The sequence below is a fragment of the Amphiura filiformis genome, chromosome 15 (assembly GCF_039555335.1).
Source record: "Amphiura filiformis chromosome 15, Afil_fr2py, whole genome shotgun sequence".
Classification (NCBI taxonomy): Eukaryota; Metazoa; Echinodermata; class Ophiuroidea; order Amphilepidida; family Amphiuridae; genus Amphiura; species Amphiura filiformis.
In genome coordinates this window covers 36,315,297-36,329,753 of record NC_092642.1, presented here as the reverse complement: position 1 = coordinate 36,329,753, position 14,457 = coordinate 36,315,297, and the positions used below count along the sequence as shown (strand labels likewise).

Sequence of the window (14,457 nt, the reverse complement as noted above, 5' to 3'; positions counted from 1 at the left end):
CATGTTGGCAATATCTTAAATTTGTTGAATATAATTTTCTATACAGATGCAAGATGACAAGATGCCTTATCACTAAAGTAAACAAAATTACACAGCTAGTCTTGGTCTTGCTAGCTTTTGTCAGGGATATTTGTCTCATAGCCCTGCTTTTATGAACACCAATTATTATTTTGTAACAGAAAATATATTATACAGATCTATACACACATTGCTGGGTTATTACAAGAGTCAATAATCATCCAATTAACTACAGATAATGAAGTTAGTTTTGTACAATGTAGTTATAGTTATATTGAATTTTTTCGGAAGTAAATCGCCCATTGTAGCTTGCTGCATAGTTTTCTATACATATAGGCCTAATCACAAAGTAAACATTCAGTATACTGACCATGGCCTGCCTACCTAGCTTTGATTAACGTTCCAATCAGTTATGTGTATTGTCAGCATGTGATGGCTATAAGCCAATTGCAAACATGTTTATAAAAAGGCTAAAATTTCCGACACTGAAGAGACTCACATGCAGATTTAAGGGTTAATTTAGTCCTTGTCTTGCATGTACTATGTGGGGAAGGATTAGATAAAGGCATACAAACTAGGGTATGAGATATTAGGAATTATTTCCTAGCCTCTTAACCACAGGGTTGGTGGGCTACAATACCTATTCAAGACACATGATATGTAAGGGATAAACTGTGCATATGAGATGTGGGGCCAAGTGGCATCATTTCACTACCGTGAAAAAATAACATGCAAAACAAGGGAAGAGGCTTACACATCGTACAATGGAATATAGAAACATTCAAACATACCAACTAGTGCACAAGATGAAATTAATTATGCTTTATCTTAATTCTTAAACAATACCATGCGCGTATTTCTAGAAAGAGTGTTATTTTAAAATGTTCTAACCTTATACTGCAAGAAAATATCAAATAACCTCCTGTTGCAATTTTTTTGGGTCATGTGGTAAAAAGTGAAGAAGAAGTGGGATTGATCTACGTAAACATGGTAAATATGATATGAAAACGCACGCTTACCTTTTTATGGCTTCAACCCAGATATCACCAACAAAAGACAGGATCGTTAACATTGAAATCAGCATGATGATTGAATTTTGATAAGATATACAACTTTCGTAATCTCTCTGTAAGCAATTTTCAATACACTCCTGGTTTGTATCGTGAAATGAAGTATGAGCAACTTGCAGAGATATAAACACAGTGGTTATGGTGATGCGTACGCGTGTGCGCTAAACAAACGTTAACACCACAGCAACCGGGCCCGGGTGATGCGTTCACGCAACAACTCCACGCGCGCGCATTAAGCTTTAAGAAGTTATGCCGTGCTGTTAGTTAAAAAAGGAAGCCGGAGCAAGTTATTCTGCATGGGGTAACCAAACCTGCCAGGTTATCAAATTAATCAGTGACAATTAAGGCTATCTATGAATTTGACATATGTGCTAATTGATAAAAATAACATTAAAACAACATTAATTAGCATCTGTTAGGGGTCAGAGATAGCCACAACACTGATTAATTTGATAAACAGATTTCAGAGGAATTCTCAGTACGTCATCTAATAGGCCTATGGTAAAGATGTTTCTTAGCTGCTCTGCTAATAATGATAGGCTACTTCAAAATTATGTTACTCTTTTACCATTTAAATGGCTGAAATCAGCTCTCTAGATATTGTTACGGAGGTATAAATTGCGTTGTTATAGACCTGATCGTGGGTTCGAGGTCCCGAAAGTGGCTCCGAGAAGGCTTGTCGATACTTTTGTATGAAGCGGTTTGTGCAAGGCAATATTCCGGTCAAAATCAGATCTAGAATCAGATCATTTTTTCCTCAGAAAATCTATCTATAAACCTTAAGAATGAATGGCACAATAAGCGCTTAAACCAAACTATTTCCAATCAGCTGATAACTTTTGAGATATGCCCTTTTGAATAAAAATACCGTTTTCTACTCTGTCCCCGGATAGCAAACAGAGTGGTTGGGATGGCTCATGCTATGGAGTGGCTGACGATCACCAGACCTCCACTCTACTTGATTTTTCCTTTGTGTGGCAAAATCCGAGGTCCTTCGCAAACGTATTACTGAATACATACATAAGTATCAGCGCACTGGATGGTACCAACGCAATTGATGCAATGAGGACCAGGGCGGAAGTACCTGCTTATTCGCCAAGGAGGCAACCAGGTGAGAGGGCAGAGCAGCACAGTAAACTCACTTCAGAAGAACCAAAGATAAACCAATAGCCTTTTAGGGCTACCTTTTATCCTAAAAAGAGAGAAATGGCTAATGTTGTAAATAAAATAAAAAATAAAAAAAGCGAAAACAACAAAGTAAGAAAGTAGTAAAGCTTATAATAAAACAAAAAGCGCATAAATAACCAAGAAAAAAATAAAAGTAATGGTAGAATGAAAGCACAAGAAGTCCCATTCGGCATTCATTTTACCCTGAAATTAATGACACTTTAAACCAAAATCCATTGCCCATAAACCCACCGGTAAAAACCCATTCCATAAATAAAGTTATTTTATAAAGTTATCATTGAGGAATGTTTGATGTTCATGCATAGTACATGCATGGTATGTGCAATACTCATTTTCAATCTTTGGAGTATTGATAATAGCCTTTATAAATGGACCCAGAGTAGTAAAGCAGGTACATTTCTTTAAAGAGCATAATCTTCTAAAGTTGTGAGCTAGATTGATATAATTGTTTTGGTTTATTAAAGCTAACGACTCAAGGTTTCTTTACATACCAAAATATATTTGATCAACTTTTCAGAAATAGGAGAAAAAAGAGGCACAATGAGGGCTTCAGTGTTTTAGGACACCTGTATAAAACAAACAAACAAACAAAGAAAAAAACACACCTTGACATTGAATATTTTCACATTCAACTCATTTCACCTTGATCATCGTGAATATTAATATGCATATGTCGTCACCTCATATAACATGTAAATCATCCAGTTCGCTTTTCCAATGAAAGTTGTTTTAACCAAAAGTAAATAGATAACGGGTCACAGATCACAGCACAAACTTTTTCAGAGGATGATTTAAAGAGCTTCCATCATACACTGCAAACGTGTTATCACCAGGTTCTCAACTGCCACATTAGCTTTTCAATCCCATTGAACTCTGTGCAAAAGATGTTCTTTAAGAATTGTTACGTGTGTCATTATTACTTAGTCGATTTCAAATTTCAAGTCCCCAAGCTTATGCATGAAGGATAATTCACACCTTCTGCAGGTAACATAAGGCGTGTGAAATCGGTAGCATTGAATGCGTTTTATGTATAAATATATCAGTCAAATTCAAATTTAACAACCATGATTAAATCAGTGCAATATGTGCGCGCATTGGTGTCATGTTCACTCACACAGCTGTGCCTAACCGCAAGTCAACACAGTGGCGTGGTGGGAAGTAGCTTAATCATCCTCTGAACTTTCCATGCCATGCCGAGTAAGCTTACCATTTTGCACAAGTTCATTTATGACGTATTTAATCAAACCTAACAACTCCAATAAATAGTTCATTCTACTAAAAGCATCCGTCTAGCGAAAATGTATGCTTATACCGCTGCTGCGTTTAAATTTGCGAGGTACACCAACAAGAATGTGTACTTTAACATATAGAAGGCACGTACAAAGACCAAAATATCATATCATTATTACATCGGATAAGTTGAAGCAAGTGAGTTTTAAGTTGTTTACCATAAGTTACTATAAACAATGTTATAAACGACTACGATTCTTTTACCAATATACCCGCAATTCTTTTAGAAACTACAATTTATTAACTATTTAACAATTTGTAATCCAAACGTGTGGAATCAAAAGTAATAATGACGATGGGACAAATCCGGCGCATAATATTATTGTCAATAATCAGAACCATTTCTTCTGTCAATTCAGGTGGTTTGTAAATAGATCTTCGACTTGATAGCGCCATATTTCCACCGAATGTTACAACGGTGTCCGCAGTGTTTGACCGTAATATTGTTTTATATTTAATGTATATTCCATCTTGGGTCTTATATTGGAAATATTGGATGGAGAATTATGGAATACACATAAAAGAGTTTTCAGCGCATCTTCTTTCAGGGTAATACCAATATTAAACAAAAGCACCGCTTAAAACGCGTGCCCACGACCCCCCTTTGACAATTTGACTCTAACATGTTTCCCAGCACTGAAAAAAGTTAGATTTCAATTTTCTTCCAATGTGTGCAAGGTGTGATCTGTGTAATCTTATTGAAATATCATATTGGTCGGCAATTTGTTTTCCATGTTCATTTTTTTGTTGAGGTCAAGATCTGTGTGTCGTGATTTTTTACATGTAATTTACGTTATCTTTTATATTAAGAAGCATCTGTATTATATCTAAATAAAGCATTGAAACTGATTTTAACTTTAAGTCCGATTGATATTATTCTTTAGTTCATATTGAACCCCGTCAATACAAAACTTTCCTGAAGAACTTTGCCAGTTTTCTTTTGAATTTACGTCAATAATTTTCCACAATAGAGATTACATGCTAAAATAAAATATGCGTCGTATTAAAACTGCTGATCCGTTTTGGTTTTTTAATTTTTGGGGACAAAGTTTCTGCAATGTTTACTTAACTTTTCATGAAAATAAAATCTTGAGATTTCAGATCGTTCTACATTTTAGGCCTAGACGTTTAAAACCGAAATGGCCCCATTCACTGAAATATTTCAAAGCAAAACGCTTCTGCTTATAGAATTCTGTCTCTGGTAGATTATCTGCAAATGCTCTATTTACTTCATAACATCATAGCCAGATATCGTTTTTCAAATGATAATCAGTGAATAATCAAATAGTCAGAATGCTTATTAGTAGTATATGGGGCCTCTGTAATGATCCAAGTACGGTAAAACTATGGGAGCGCTTGTTCAGTCAAGTTTTGTTTATCCTAGCAGTCCTCAAAAATTTGAGGGCGATTTGGGACAAGTTGATAAGAATTTTTGATATGTACAGTAGGGCTACTGAATGAGGAATCACTCTGTTTGTTTTGTTTTAGACTCTAAGGAGATATGCCTTGTGCTAAATTTATGTTCTTAGACGCCTATAATAGACACCCATCTAATCGATATAGGTTTAACATTTATGTTTGCTTAAAATCTATCAAACTTGCCTCAATCGCCCTCACATTTGAGGGCTTTTGAGAAAACTACTTGATCAAACAGCACTCCCACAGGTTTAACGCACTTGACCATAGAGGCCCGTATACCATATTACTCTTATTTTTTTTCACATACAGCTAACTGCAACGATGTCGACTGTCCAACAAGTGGATGCGACTTCTTCTTCAACATCCCTTACTTACATCATGCCATGAACCCGCTCGTTTACTAGTAACAACATCTTCCAATGAACCAGTCACCGTGAATGTAACTGTCCCTGGTATGCAGTTTGAAGTCAATTACACTATCACAAGATACCAACATGCTGAGATTCAATACTGCCCGAAATTCGTCTAGATCCTGGGGATGGTGTCCAAAATAAGACCATCTTCTTGACATCATCGGATATAGTCTCGAAGTATATATGCAATGGATAATAGGATATCCAAAGGCGAAGGATTCCTAGTTTACCAACTTCACATATCAGGACTGAATATTACATTGCATCTTATATACCTGACGCCGTACCCGGATTTGTTTGTATATCGGCATTTGATGAAGAGACGGTACCCGATATCAAAACCAAAAATGGGGAAGAAGTTCGAGTTGTTCTACAAGCATTTCAGAGTTATCGCTTTGAAGGTACCGATGGAGAAGATCTTACAGCAACTTATGCACGAAGTGATAAACCAATTGCAGTTGTATCTGGGGTCACGTCTTCCATTCCCGTAGGTGTGAAAAACATTGACGGCTTGCCAGACAATTACCACCAGTTAAAAACTGGGGACTGGAGCATACCATTTCATCATTCTTAGGCATATTTTCCGGCTTCGTTTACAGAGTCATATCAGCGAATGAAAATACTACTCTGTCCATCTCAAATGTCGGTGATGTTCACCTACCACGAATAGTTTTTATGAGGCGAACATCACGGAAGACGTCATCGTTTCAGTAAAGTCAAACAAACCTGTTCTGATAATGCAATACATGAAAGGCGCGTATGCCGATCTTGAGAATATAAAACGTGGAGATCCATCTATAATGGGTGCTTTGTCCCACCAACAGAGTCATTACGTAAACAGCGTTAACTTTGCAATCATGGACACTCCGTTTGGTTTTGACTACCATATCAGTGTTATATAGATTGCGATTTCATTGATGGACTTGTATTCGACGACACGACATATATTGGATTGGAACAAAGTAAGATCGGGAGGGATCCAGGATCCATGTGTTCAATCCGGGGAGAATAAAGAAGAGGATTAGGAGTTCATACTGTAGTCTTCATGTGGATCCATCGCGAAAGTTTTCCGTGTTTGTTTATGCTATTTCTCTGACATGCTGTACTTCATATTCATATGTGGCTGGAGCCGGTCTTCCGTATGTATAGAGTAAGAGCAAATTGCTTTGAATCAAATTATTATAATTTTTAAAAAATTTAAAAATTCTAGGAATTTCAATTTGCAGAGCATGGTGCACAGTGACATCGCCCCGATATCATCATGGTAGATCATGCCATGGTAGGCTGAATCCACAGCCACCCATGACCATTTTATTCAGACCTTATGAGGATGCATAATTGCAGAAGTGACCTGAATAAGGCTACTGACAATAGACGGGTAATTGATTTCTCGCTGTGTAGAAGTAAGCTTGTCATTACGATCATTACGGTCAATGGTTATACTGTCTCCACTTGAGTGAGTGCCGAAATATAGCCTGCTGCGCGCTGTAGTCCATACAGGATCAACGCAATATAAAATTAGAGTTTTGGTCAAATTTTTGAGTTCAAAGCACACGCCCAATTTTCAAAGCACGCATTAACGACTATCATATCTATTCAACACGTATTTTCAAGTGTGTGAGACCACATCTGGTTTCTTGAGAAAAAAATCATTTGCGGGAGATATTCATCATTTTCTAACCCAGTATGCGAAGATTTTCGTCTGATATCAAAATCGTGCATAGCAATTCACGCGTATCGATCCCGTGTATTCATTTTAATGTCTCTGCTGCACCACATAATTATTAGCCAGGCGATGTCGGTGTGTGGTGTAAGGCAGCAACGTAGATCAGTGGCATAGGCAGGTTTTTGTTTGTAGAATGTGGTGTGTGGAGCAATGTGGACTTTCAAGGGTGGGGAAGGGCAAAAAGCGTAACAAATCGAAAATATCGAGGCGGGGGCTCTACGTGCCCAGTCCCTCCCTTTGACTTCCTGGCTACGTCATTGATGTAGACCATTGCAGACCAAATCACAGAGTCTTCATTGAACTTTAATTGTCATGATATATTATACCGCGATCTTCGCGAGTGGTGTCGAAAACATTACGTTACAACAAATACTAATCCCTTGGACAATTTGCAATATTTCACCAACAATGTTTTAGCTGGATAAAATTAGTAATAACTCATCCCCAGCCTCAATGTGGCCCAAAATGCTTAGCGACTGCCTGTCAATATTGATAACCAGTGTGCCTCAGGCGAAGGTTACGTTCGAAAAGTTTGCCTGAACAAGGCCATCTGAACTATATAACTTATGAATCTGTGTTACTGCTCCTTGACTTATATCTTACTGGTCATTTATATGGACAAATAAAAGAGTTCCTTAGGGAACTTAAGTTATCAAATAGAATTCGTTAGAATTTAAAGGAAGTATATATAACTTAAACAGGAAGCCCCTTGTCACAGTTTGCCACAGAAGAACTGACTTACACCTGTTACTTCGATGACAGACAGAATAGAATTTACAGGGATACATTTTAAACTTGACTAATTCCCTAAGGAACTTGAATCAAAAGTGGGGCTTCCACTTTAACGAGGCTACATTACTCAGGTTTGAAACAAAACAAAAGACTTGGAAAAGGTACCTCTCAATTATCTGAAGTTTCAAAAGAGTCCAATTCAGTCTCCATACCTATATTACGGGTAAACATTACATACAAATTTTCCCTACAGATCCATTTCCGCCACGTCTGAAACCGTTACCATGGATGAGACACTATTGCCATTGGAGACGTCTTCTACAACCCCCACCAATTACATACAATGTTGAAGGTATATATATATTGCCTGAAATATTAAACTCTTAAATGTCAAGCAATCTATTAATAATTCCATTCAATTTGATTTAAGAAATAAAGGGTAATGCATTATCCTTTTAAACGTTTTTACTGCCGAGGACACATTGTTTGCGTGTAAAGAGGATGATGCTGCACTCCTTTGTTTCTATTCTATTACCTACAAAATAGAGAGCGATTTAGAGAGAAAATATCACATTTTTTTGCCCAAATATTTCAAGTTGTTTACATCAAGGTGGAGCGCCTTGCATCGCGCTTTGCTGTGTGCTGTGATGCGAGAAGAACATAAAGTTCGTTGCCCTGGTCACTTTATTGCTAATTAATGGTCTTTCACGTGACGCGTTTCAACAAATCACAGTGCGCGATTTTGAATAATGGGTCGTGGGGGTAATAAATTTAAAATAAAACTTGGGAAGTCCCAGCCATTATCGTTCATTGTTACTCTGATTGTTAGTCAAGCTATTGTAACTGTATTTTTCTAAATCTGGAAAAGAATCGAATACCAGGGTGTGTTGTTTTTTGTTCCCAATGGTCTTCGAGCTGTTTGGATTCCTTTTTTTTTTCAACTGACTTAGTTAGATTCCTTCTTAAGAACAAAAGGAGCACATTATGATTTTAGACGTTGAGGTGGACCGCTCATTTTCGGCCGATATTACCATGTCCTGTCCTGTACGTACTGATAATAAATCAACATAAAGAATCAACCTTATTGCATCAGTCATTTAACCTATGGTTTTTTATGTTTTATTTATTTCATATAGATAACATACTATTACTAAGTCTGATATGTGCTGTATGTGTCCTTTTGCTGGTTATATTAATTCTGGCGTGTTCCATGGTTATCGTAGTCAAACGGTAAGTGTTTGGGTATGTGGAGTGGGGTAGGGGTATTTATGCTATGTGGGCCAAAAAACACCTTTTTCTCGGATCGACTTGGAACTCTCGGAGAATTTTACTAGGGTACATACTACTAGGTGTGCTAAAATATCAGTAAGATCGGAACATGTTTCGACCAGGCAGTAGATTTTCACAAAATCCCTACTTATTTGCAAATTTCTTACTGTATAACTCTATAGAGAAATCAGTAGAAACAACCTGGGACAAGTAGGCATGGCGATGACATCATAGCAAGAATTAAACAATTTAGGTAGTTTGTTTTAGACCCTCCAGAACATCACCAAATAGCAAGCAGTCTCCAATTGGTTACCATTATTTTTGTTATAGACCTGTATTTAGTTAAATATTGATGATATTTGAGTTGCTAAATTAAGGGTATAGGGGTAGCGATTATGGAGCATTTCCCCAGTTCTACTGAGTCAAATTTCACAATCTTGGTCTTGTTGGGTAGATTTGAACTGCAAAAGTACAAACAATACATGAGATATGAATTTAGAGCAGCTCTGACACGACCAGGGGTTAAAGGGTCATGTGACGCCTGATTTGTAGTAATTTTCAAGGCTGTGTGACCTTTAGACCTCTGGTCAAAACATGGATAACCGAAAATCATATAGCATTTATTTTGACAGACAATGCTGCAGTTCATATCTATGCAACAATACCGCATTTGGGAAATTTGACTGAGTAGAACTGGGAAATTCTCCATAACGCTACTCCCCTTACCCCTATACATATATAACTCAAATATCATTAATATTTGACTTACATGCGTGTCTTTAGCAAAAATAATGGTAACCAATTGGAGATTTGGCTTGCTGTTTGGTGATGTTCTGAGAGGGTCCAAACAAACTACCCAAAGTGTTTAATATTGGTTAGTTAGAATGCCTACTTTTCTCCCAGAATACTGATTTCTATATAGAGTTATACAGTAAGAAATAGCAAAAAAATGTAGGGATTTTGTGAAAATCTACTGCCTGGGCAAAACATGCTTGATGTTACTGATATTTTCAAGCACAACTAATACATACCCAGTAAAATTCTCCAGAGTTCCAAGTCGATCCGAGAAAAAAGGTCTTTTAGCCCACCTAACGCACGCGGACATGGCTACTGAAAAGAAAATGATTTTTTAGGATACCCAGGATGTGGGAAGCATACACTACTTTTAACTTTGTTATTTGCTTATGTGTTCGGTGCTCTTGGGTGGGGGTGGCTTATGTTTCTTGATGCCCTCAACTTCTTCAAGCTATAATTTGTGACTGGGATGCGTGCGTTTGTGTGCGTATAAATCGTACATACTTTGTTGATGTTCAATTACGAATCGGTGGACGAGTGGTCTAGCACATTGGTACATAATATGACATTACATGACATTAGTTTGATCCATGATAGCGGCAAGGTGTGGCATAGGTTCGAGGCCCTCCTCTGCAAAGCTAGATTTCTTTTTTGAAAATGTCATTTCAGGAAAATAGAACGAGGCAAATTTATGTATGGCATAGGGTGGTGTATTCAATTACATCACCATAGGTAAAAACCTACTTTTTGTATACAATTGTTTTAAAACAGATCTCTACAGGCTAAAGAAAATCATGGACAGCATTCTACAGATGATGAATCCGGACCAACTCCGCCATCAAATGGCACAATCTCCTCAGATGGTGGCTCTCAATCTATCTCAATACCAGAGACATGAGACCAAACACCTTTGAATGATGGAAATGGACCAGTTTCCTTATCAGGGGATGGCTATGTCCGATACAACGGTGATACATCAGAGAATTCCTATCAGGGTCTTTACTCACCTGCAACACTTGCAAGCTCTACCAATACCGCTTATGAAAGCATACCGAATGAATTATGTAGATCTGAGTATAGGGGTGGGCCACAACCAGGGGTAGCATGTGGTAGGGGTAAGAAAAAGATTATCTTTTGGTGAAATCTGGACAGAAAAAATTGCATTAATGTTAAATCAGCCTTTTTTGGATCCATGGCAAAGGAGACCAGGGCAATAAAGGACAAGTTATCTGACATATATACAGAAGCTGTTGGGGATACCAATAATGATTCACGACCAGATGCTATTGCCTTACTAGCTATGGATGCAGTAGTGTTTGGAGAGACTTTGTAGTCATATGCTCGGAAATGAAATAAATGAATGTATACTTTGCCATATAAACAGTAAAGTGCCCGGAGCAAACAAAGGCTTCCTGAAAAGGGTTATGCCAGAATTCCAAGTTGTGTTAGAAGTCATCTTAGTGAAAGAAACCTTTTAGAAAAGAGCAATAATAATAATGTAGATCACTGATAATATGTGATCGATCAATTGAGCTATTTCATGAGTTGAACTACATACATCCTCCTATAGTAGACATGGAGTCACCCATTCAGGTAACCCCATTTGGCATTCACACGCCCTGTGTGGGAGATTAAGGTAATGTCTTCTATATGGGATGTGAATTTCAACTGGATTAGCCTAATGTAGATATCTCATTTTTATAATGCAGTGATAAATCATCTTGTATAGTGTGTCTTGTCTCGAGTTGAGAACGCTATGTTGGATTTCACAGTGGCCGATTAGAATCATACACAAACCTAATCGTGCGGGGGCCTATATACACACATAAAAACGTACTGATTAGAATCTACCGCTGCAAATTCTAACATGGCACTACTCTCAACTTGAGGCACGAGACACACTATAGTCACAATGGCGACCGGACGGGTGTAAATTTCCATGCCTGACTATAGTATGTATCATTTGATTAATAATTGATAATACTGTCTACTGTGTAGGTCTTTATGTATACTGTTATATACATAGACTATCTCAAAATCATGTTATAAAAACATAATTTTAAAACTTTGGTTGATTAAAAAGTTATAATGTAATGATTATATCAGACACAATATTGATTGTAGAGCTTATTGTTATTATATCATCACAACATAATCTCATTTTCATAATTTACTTTTACATATTCATACCCATTATCTACACAAGCTCCTTCAAAATAAATAGCTTTCTAAGCAAAATAATATTCTTTACAAAGTGAAATGTAAAAAATAAAACAACTCACATGGAATGAAATCATGCCTTCATTATAAGGTCTGTTCATACTATGCATAATTGCCACACTGCAAAATACTGCATTGCGATATCGCAATAAAGTTAAATACATTATAACTTGGAAATGCAACGAGTGGCGGCAAAAAGTAATTGGTATATCGGAACCGCACCACAAAGCAATTGCAGCATAGTATGAGCGGACCTTTATTTAGTCACATTGCCTTACAATCTTCATATAGTTCATAAATAGAAAGAATATTAATAAGTAAACATACGGTATATTGCTGATAGCAAATGATAGGCAAACGTGGTGCATGCTGGGAATGAAAAGGGTTCAAAAAGCTACGAATTTGTCACCTGAGATCGCAAATTTGAGCCCTTTTCATTCCCAGCATACATCACTGTTGCCTATCGATCGCTATCAGCAATATACTTTATAGTATTTTCTTATGTTTAACAAGTAAATAAGCTACAAAAATATGAAAAAAGCAATGTAAAATATGCTTTTACCTGACTGTTTGATCATGTTTCATAGCGCTAAAAGCAACCTTACTTCAAGTATTACTTATATCTTAGATACATTTTGCATTACTGATTAACTTCAATCAACAGTCCAACTTTGGCCTCAGTTTGTAATAAATATAATAGAACATTTTAAACGTAGCATGTATCTTCTATAGGGTACTTTGTTGAAATTATGTGGCGTTACACTTGCTTGCTGAGAAGAATAACACTACCTATTTATGCCTACACAGCTTAAATTCACTATGTGGATTCTTGCTGAAATTCTAACCTTGAATATTAACATGGGTATGGAACAACATAATATAAATATACACAAGCATATAAGGGGATAATTCCATCATTACTCCCGCATACTGATGTATTGCAGATTATAATAAATCATCCCTTTGTACTATAGGGTCCACAACTTATAAGTTCCCCCTTAAATACTTTTTAAAATAAATTGAAAAATATTTGGCCGAAATGCAAACTTGTAAAAAGATATGTGTAGCCTTATTTGTTTTACATATGGACCAATTTATTAAATCACACGTCATTGCGTTCAGTCACAATGACTCATTATGTAAAAAAGAAACAGTTTCAAACAGTGTTAAAAGTTGCATCTGAGTCCATAGGAGTCAACTTTCAAACAATACAGTAGGCCAGGCCTATTCATGTGTTTGTTAAAGAAAACCGGACTGCTATGGACTCAGGTGCAACTTTTAAAACAGTCTCTTTTCTTACACAATTAACCATTGTGACTTAACACAATGATGTGTGACACTATAAATTGGTCCACAGGGTAAAACAAATAGGCTATACATATCTTTTACATTTTTACATTCAGTAAATTATATTCGCCTTATTTTAAAAAGGAATATAGAGGGTGAAAGGGCACAGTGTCTAAAGACTTTGACTCATAATCACAAGGTAGCTCAAGGTTGAGGGTTCAAATCCCCACGCCATCAATAAGTTGTGTGCACTTGGGCAAGGCTCGTCACCCTATATAAATTGTCTCTCCCTAACCAGGTGTACAAATGGGTACGGATTTACTCAATGCTTGGAAGGTAACAGACTCCTGTGGAGGTGTAGTGATCCCAGCAGCAATATTGCATTGATCCTATGGTAGACAATATTAAGTGACACACAAAATGGTTGATTTGGGATTGCCTAGGCTCACCGTCCAACGGCAGCGAAGTTTTCAATTACAAAAAGGTGGATACAGGTCAAATCATGAAAATATTAAATTCTCAATATTGCCATCTTTGGTCTGTGGGGATCAGCTCACTTCACTTATTTCTTTCTTTTCTTCATTTCTTCTTTCCCATGCATGCCAATAACATGTAACCAAGCCATTGGGTAAATCACTGACCTGATGATGAGAACCCTAGGATACTGTTACAAAGTTACAAAGTGCAAAAACAAGAGAGTTTCAGCATGAATTTACATCAATTTGTCAATATTACATATTCATTACATCTTGCATGTAGACAAGTATATAGTAGAAGCAAGTAATCTTTTTTTTCTCTTTTCTACAGGAGCAAGTAATCTTTATAAACACCTACCAAAATTGATTACCTTTTTTACAATATAAAACTAAAAATCCCCTATGCATCAAATTTAAACCTTGAAATAGCAAAAACAAATAGAGGTTAATTCTGCAAGTTTTCATACCTCATTTGTCTGGATACCTCAAAGTTGGTAGCATGGTGACTCTTTGAATGAAAAAGATGCATTTTCAAAAGTTGCACTAAAAAGCTA

General features: G+C 36.7%; 1 long non-coding RNA gene across 1 annotated transcript in view; it reads right to left on the bottom strand.

The window, feature by feature from the left end:
- LOC140171573 (uncharacterized) overlaps window positions 1-13,904 on the bottom strand; it is a 27,986-nt gene extending 14,082 nt beyond the window's left edge. Inside the window, exon 1 of the long non-coding RNA XR_011861618.1 lies at window positions 13,558-13,904. This is a non-coding gene — a long non-coding RNA (uncharacterized lncRNA). The remainder of the gene's footprint in view (window positions 1-13,557) is intronic.
- Between the last annotated feature and the right edge of the window lie 553 nt (window positions 13,905-14,457).